The sequence below is a fragment of the Heterocephalus glaber genome, unplaced genomic scaffold (assembly GCF_053883595.1).
Source record: "Heterocephalus glaber isolate CG9 unplaced genomic scaffold, H.glaber_assembly_v1.0 deba00001461, whole genome shotgun sequence".
NCBI lineage: Eukaryota > Metazoa > Chordata > Mammalia > Rodentia > Bathyergidae > Heterocephalus > Heterocephalus glaber.
This window is the reverse complement of record NW_028258308.1, coordinates 1,336,939-1,343,518: the sequence shown is the minus strand read 5'-3', so window position 1 is coordinate 1,343,518 and position 6,580 is coordinate 1,336,939.

Genomic DNA, 6,580 nt, shown 5'->3' with positions numbered 1-6,580 from the left:
TCCAGGAGCCAACACAGCAAGGAGCCAATATGGAGAACAACTGAGGTACATTCACTGGTTAGCATTATAAAAAGAAGAGGCACTACTTCCCATAGAGATGGCAGTGATTAATATTCTAAATGGTAAATTCCTTGTATGTGTTTGTTTTCCCATTGATCCCCATTTAATCAATATTACCTAGGTGACTGTATTCTTATTGGTTGGTCATGGTTTTGTCCCACCTCATGCCCACCTTGTAAATTTTCATCGGGTCTCACAGTTTTGTCCCACTTTGTACCTGCCTCACCACATGGGGTTGCTATATAAAACACCTTTGAAAAGTGGGGTAGGTGGGCAACCCAATTTTTGGTCCCCCTTCTGTCTCTTAGACAGAAGCTATCTTTCTCTCAATAAATTTTCATACTCTTAACCTCTGTTGTTACTAGAATTCATTCTTTGATTTTAGAGAACACAAACTCACATTTCAGATATCTAGTAGGTTTGGGAGTTATATCCATTCCCCCTATATCAAAATATCGGCCAAAAGAGCTGCAGACAGTGAGCAGAACCACCCCAAGAGAGAAGACTTGTGGGCTGCAATAGGCAATATAGTCAGAATGGGGCTATCCAAGCCCTTTGGAGCCTAAATCTTGCCATAATCTACCCTGACTCCTGGATATGAGCTATAGAATGTAAAATCACCTGCTGAGTAGCAGACTTGCTATTGCCCCATTCTTTTCTACTTCACTATTCCTCCCTTTTGGAATTGGAATCTTTTCTTTTTGCCAGTGTATATTGGAAATATTTAACTTTCTAATCTGATTTTTACAGTAGCCCACAGCAAAGAGTTTGCCTTGTGTGTCAGACTTCAGACTAGAATTTTTCAGTAATGCTGGAAATTTTAAGATTTTTGTAACTTTTAAAAATGGGCTAAATACCCTTTATATAATAAATTGAACCTGAGCTTTTTGAGGCCAGGGATAGAATGTTATTTTTAAATCTAAAATGCCCCCTCAAACATCTCATATCCAGATATGGAGCTTTTGGAATACCTTTTTGGATCAGAGCAGGTACTATACTTAACAGAGGATTAATCCATTGATAAATTCATAGCTGAATGTACTTCTGTGAAGTAGGGCCTAGTCAGAAGAGGTGGGTAAGTGAGGGCATTCTCAGCTTCTCCCTTCTCTCTGTGGTTCTTGACCACCTGATCAGCTTTGTTCCTCCTTCTGCTATGATGCTTTTCTCTTGGAACCAACTGACCATAGATGGAAACCTTAAGCACATTAAAACTCCCTCTCCTCCTTTATCTTGTGGGTGTTGGGTGTTATGTGTTAGCAACAAGTAAGGTAACAAGTGGCTTCTTTAAAATTAGGAAAGAGTAAAAAAGATTTTTAGATCAAGAAAGGGGATTTTTTTAAACAATGGGAAATATTATCAAGTACTTGATATGCTCAAGCAGTTATCCCAAATATTTGTACTAAGTTGCATTCCTGCTGGCAGTCTGTATGCTGCATTGAAGATAATATCACTATATTCTCTTTCAATTTTGAAATGTTTATTATATTTTTTTAAAGTAGTTCCTTCTAGGTAATCTGACTTTTTTATTACTTTCAAAACTTTTCTCTTTAAATGAATGTTAACCAATTATAGTGCTATACCCTGAGTTTGGCTTTATGTTTATTTTATTTGTGAATGTATTATATTTCCCAATAAAATGTCTTTCAAAAGTCCTGGAACATTTCAGACAATGATGTTGAATATTTTATTCTACTTCATCCTTTATATTTTCTTTCTCAGTATCACCTAGTAATACTGAATATTCACATTCTATTTTACATCTCTAAATAACCTGTTTTATCTTTCTGTTGTATTTTATGATTTTATGTTCTCTCATTTCATAAACTGTAATCACCTGTATCTAATATCAATTTTTAGTTAAATTACAAGTTCAATTTATTCTTTTTAAAATTCTACTCAGATCTGGTTGTGGCCATTTGTGCCTATGATTCCAGCTATTCAGAAGGCAGAAGGCTCAAGGCCAGACTAGGGAAATTAGTGAGATCATTTCAAAATAAAAAATAAAAAGTGCTGAGGCTTGGGCTCAGTAGAACAATTCTTATTAATCCCCATGACTGAAAAAAAAAGCTACTCAAAAATTCAATCATGTAACTTATCCATATACAGTGGCCTCTTCACGTATGAACTCAATTTGTTCGCAAGGGCTGGTTGTAACTCAAGTTGGTCAATTGAAGGCTCAGGCTTCTGTACACAGCCTTCAAGTCTCCTGTATACAGGCCAATCTCAGTGTCCTTAGAGAGACATTGGCCCACAATTTCTCAATTAATGCCACACAGAAAAGGATGTTGTAATGTTCCTTCCAGAACTCTTCAAGGGTTAAATCTGTATCTGAGACCATCTGAAAGCACAAGTGGCTGGCATTTGGGTCATACTCAAGCCTTTGTTCATAAGTCAAAGCTAAAGTAGTAACCCAAGTTGTTTGTATGTCAAGTAGTAACCCAAGTTGTTTGTATTTCAGGCTGGTCATAACTTGAGGGTCCACTGTACTTTGTTTCCCATCTTTTTATTTTCCAAAAGTTCAAATTTTATATATATAATGTACATTTATATCTCTATATATTTATACTTATATAAAAAGACCAATAATAGCAGTATGTTATGCATCCATAGCAGCAATAGCGTTTCCAGGTTTTGCAGTCATCTGAACAAAATTATAGGCCAGGGATTTAGCTCAGTGGTTCCAGTGCCTGACTTGCAAGTGCAAGATCCTGAGTTCGATCCCTGGTACCAAAAAAAAAAAATTCCTGTGTGGAGTTGGTACATGGACATAACAAATTATAAAGACATCCAGCACACTCCATTTAAAAAAAAAAGAAAGAAAAGAAAAATACCCAGAAAACAGCAAAGTGATGATTGGGTGGAACAAAATCAAAGAACAGTAGGAACGGATCTCCCCTTTTTCCTAGATGAGCGAGCAGATAATTAAATATTGATGTTGGCATCCTTGAACATACCCAAATGAGTTATGTTTATCAACTACTGCTCTTTGAAAGGATGCAGTGTTTTGGTTGTGGTCTGAAGCTTTGAAGCACTGCTACTTGGTGTCTCCTTTCTTCAGTGGAGCTCTTACCTTTCAAACATGACATATTTGATAAAATACTAGTTAGGTTGAGTCTTGCTTGCCCTCACTCAATCATCTTTTGTTTTTTTAATTAAATTCTTTTATTGGTACATTGTAGGTATACAACACAATTACATTTCTCATTGGGAATTGTACCTTTACATAATGCATCTTGGTACTTATTTTTTCCCCATTCCTAGCCCTTCCTTCATGCCCTCCACCCTTCCCTATTTACGAAGACTTTATTTCCAATTTTTCCATTTCTCATCATTTTTCCTTTCCCTCTTTCCTTTCCCCTGCCCCTCCCAATACCCCTACCCCTTTGGACCTTTTCTTCTTATTTTACATTTTCTATTATTCATTCTAATCATTGGTACATTTTAGGTATACAATATAATGACATTCATTATTGGAAATTTGCAACTTTACATAGTCTCTCTTGGTTCTTATTTTTCACCCTTGCCCAGCCCTCCCTTCAACCCCTCCAGTCCTCCCTATTTACAAAGATTTTGTTCCTATTTTTGCATTTTCTCATATTAATCCCATTCCCTTCTATCCTTTCCTCTAGCTCTCCCACTTCCTTCCCCTTTGCCCCTTTTCTTCCTATTTCACATTACCTATTATACATTTAGTCCTTATTTACACTTACAGTTTCTCACAACAGAAAAACTATTTGGTATTTATTCATGTGTGTCCTATTTATTTCACTTAAGAGTATCACCTCAATGTGCATCCACTTAGCTTTTAATGGCTGAGTAGTACTCCATTTTATAAAAAAAAACACATTTTCTTTATCCAGTCTCCAGTTGATGGGCATTTGGGGTGTTTCCAAGTTTTAGCTATTACAAACTGTGCTGCTATGAACATGGGTGCACATATATCACTGTGGTATGATTCTTTTAATTCTTTGGGGAAGATCCCCAGCAGTGGAATAGCGGGGTCAAAAGGGACTTCCAGTCCTAGTTCTTTGAGGTATCTCCATACCGATTTCCACAGTGGTCACACCAGTCTACACTTCCACCAGCAGTGGAGCAAGGTTCCTCTTTCCCCACAGCCCCACCAGCATTGGTTATTGGTTGATTTCATGATAGCAGCCATTCTTTCTGAAGTGAAGTGAAATCTCAGCATTGTTTTCATTTGCATCTCTCAAATGACCAGTGATGTTGAACATTTTTTCATGTATTTATTTGCTATTTCTACTTCTTTGTCTGAGAAATGTCTGTTCATTTCAGAAGCCCATTTTTGGATTGGGTTTTTAAATTTGGGAGGTCTGATCTTTTTAAGTTCTTTTTAGATTTGAGATAGTAGACGTTTGAGTGAGGAAGAGCAGATGAAGATTTATCCCCACATTGTGGGCTGTCTCTACACACTGCTGGTGGTTTCTCTTGTTGTGCAGAAGCCTTTTAATAAGAAGAGATACCACTTGTTGATTGTTTCTGCTGGTTCACGGGCAACTGAGGTTTTGTTCATAAAATCTTTTCCTACACTGATGTCTTCAAGGGAGTCTTGTACCAATGTCTTCAACCTAACCTCTGTTCCAACTGGTTCAGATTTTCTATTTTCATATTTAGATCTTTAATCCATTTTGATTTTAGTTTAGTGCATGGTGAGAGATACAGGTGTAGTTTTAATCTTTGGCAAGTTGAAGCCCAATTTTTCCAGCACCATTTATTAAAGAGGCTATCATTCCTCCAGTGAGGGTGTTTCACTCCTTTATCGAAGATGAGATGGCTGAGTGTGTCTGGTGTTGTTTCTGCATCTTCTAATCTGTTCCACTGGTCCTCAGGTCTGTTTCTTTGACAGTACAATGCAGTTTTTATCACAGTAGCTTTGTAGTATAGTTGCAGGTTGGGGATTGAGATACCCCCTGCCATGTCTCTGTTACCTAGAATTGCTTTTGCTATTCTGGGTCTCTTCTTGTTCCAAATGAATTTGTGGATTGTTTTCTCAAGGCCTATGAAGTATGCTGCTGGGATCTCAATTGGAATTGCATTAAATCTATATAGCAGTTTTGGAAGTATGGCCATTTTCACCATATTGATCCTTCCTACCCAGGAGCAGGGGATGTCTGTCCAACTTCTGATATCATCTTCAATCTCTCTTTTCAGAGTGCCACAGTTTTCAGAGAAGAGGTCTTTGATTTCTTTTGTTAGGATGATTCCTAGGTATTTCAGTTTTTTGGATGCTATTGTGAAAGGAATTATTTGCCCTATTTCTCTCTCAGTGAGTCTGTCATTGGTGTAGAGGAAAGCTATTGATTTTTGTGTGTTAACCTTATAAGCAGCTACTTGACTGAATTTGGTTATTAAGTCTAGAAGACTTTTGGTGGAGTTCTTGGGATCTTCTATATAGAGTATCATATCATTTGCAAATAATGACAATTTGACTTCTTCATTACCTATCTTTATTCATTTTATTTCTTTCTCTTGTCTAATTGCCATGGCTAATGTTTCCAGAACTATATTGAACAGGAGTGGTGATAGTGGACATCTTTGTCTTGTTCGTAGTTTTAGTGTGAAGGATTTCAGTTTTTGACCATTTAGTATGATATTGGCTGTTGGTTTTTCATAGATGGCTTCTATCAGTTTGACGTAGAGACCATCTATTCCAATTTTTTGTAGGGTTTTAATCATAAATGCATATTGGATTTTGTCAAATGCTTTTTCTGCGTCTATGGAGATAATCATATGGTTTTTGTCCTTGGCTCTATTGATATAGTGTATTACATTGATTGACTTTCTTATATTGAAGCATCCCTGCATCCCTGGGATGAATCCCACTTGATCAGGGTGTATGATCTTCTTGATGATCTTCTGCATTCTGTTTGCCATTACCTTATTAAGGATTTTTGCATCTATGTTCATTAGTGAGATTGGCCTATAGTTCTTTTTTTCAGTTGGGCCTTTCTCTGCTCTGGGGATCAAGGTGATGCTTGCTTCCAGAATGAATTTGGGAGTATTGCTTCCCTTTCAATTTCATTGAAGAGTTTAAACAGTAGTGGCAGCAGTTCCTCTCTAAATGTCTTGTAGAATTCAGCAGTGAAGCCATCAGGGCCCGGGCTTTTCTTAGTTGATAAGTTTTTAATTATGTTTTCAGTTTCATTGGTTGATATTGGGTTGTTCAGAGTTTTTAGGTCTTCTTCGTTCAACTTTGGTAATTCATATGTATCTAGGAATCGGTCCATTTCTTCTGTGTTGTCCATCTTATTGGCATATAGGTTCTGGAAGTAGGTATTGATGATCCTCTGGATTTCTGCTGGGTCTGTTGTAATTTCACCCTTTTCATTCCTAATTGCATGGATTTGGGCCTTTTCTTTCCTTTTTCTGACAAGGTTGGCTAAAGGTTTGTCAGTTTTGTTGATTCTTTTGAAGAACCAGCTCTTGGCTTCATTGATTTTTTGTATTGTTCTCTTAGTCTCCATTGCATTGATTTCTCTTCTGATCTTTATAATTTCCTCCC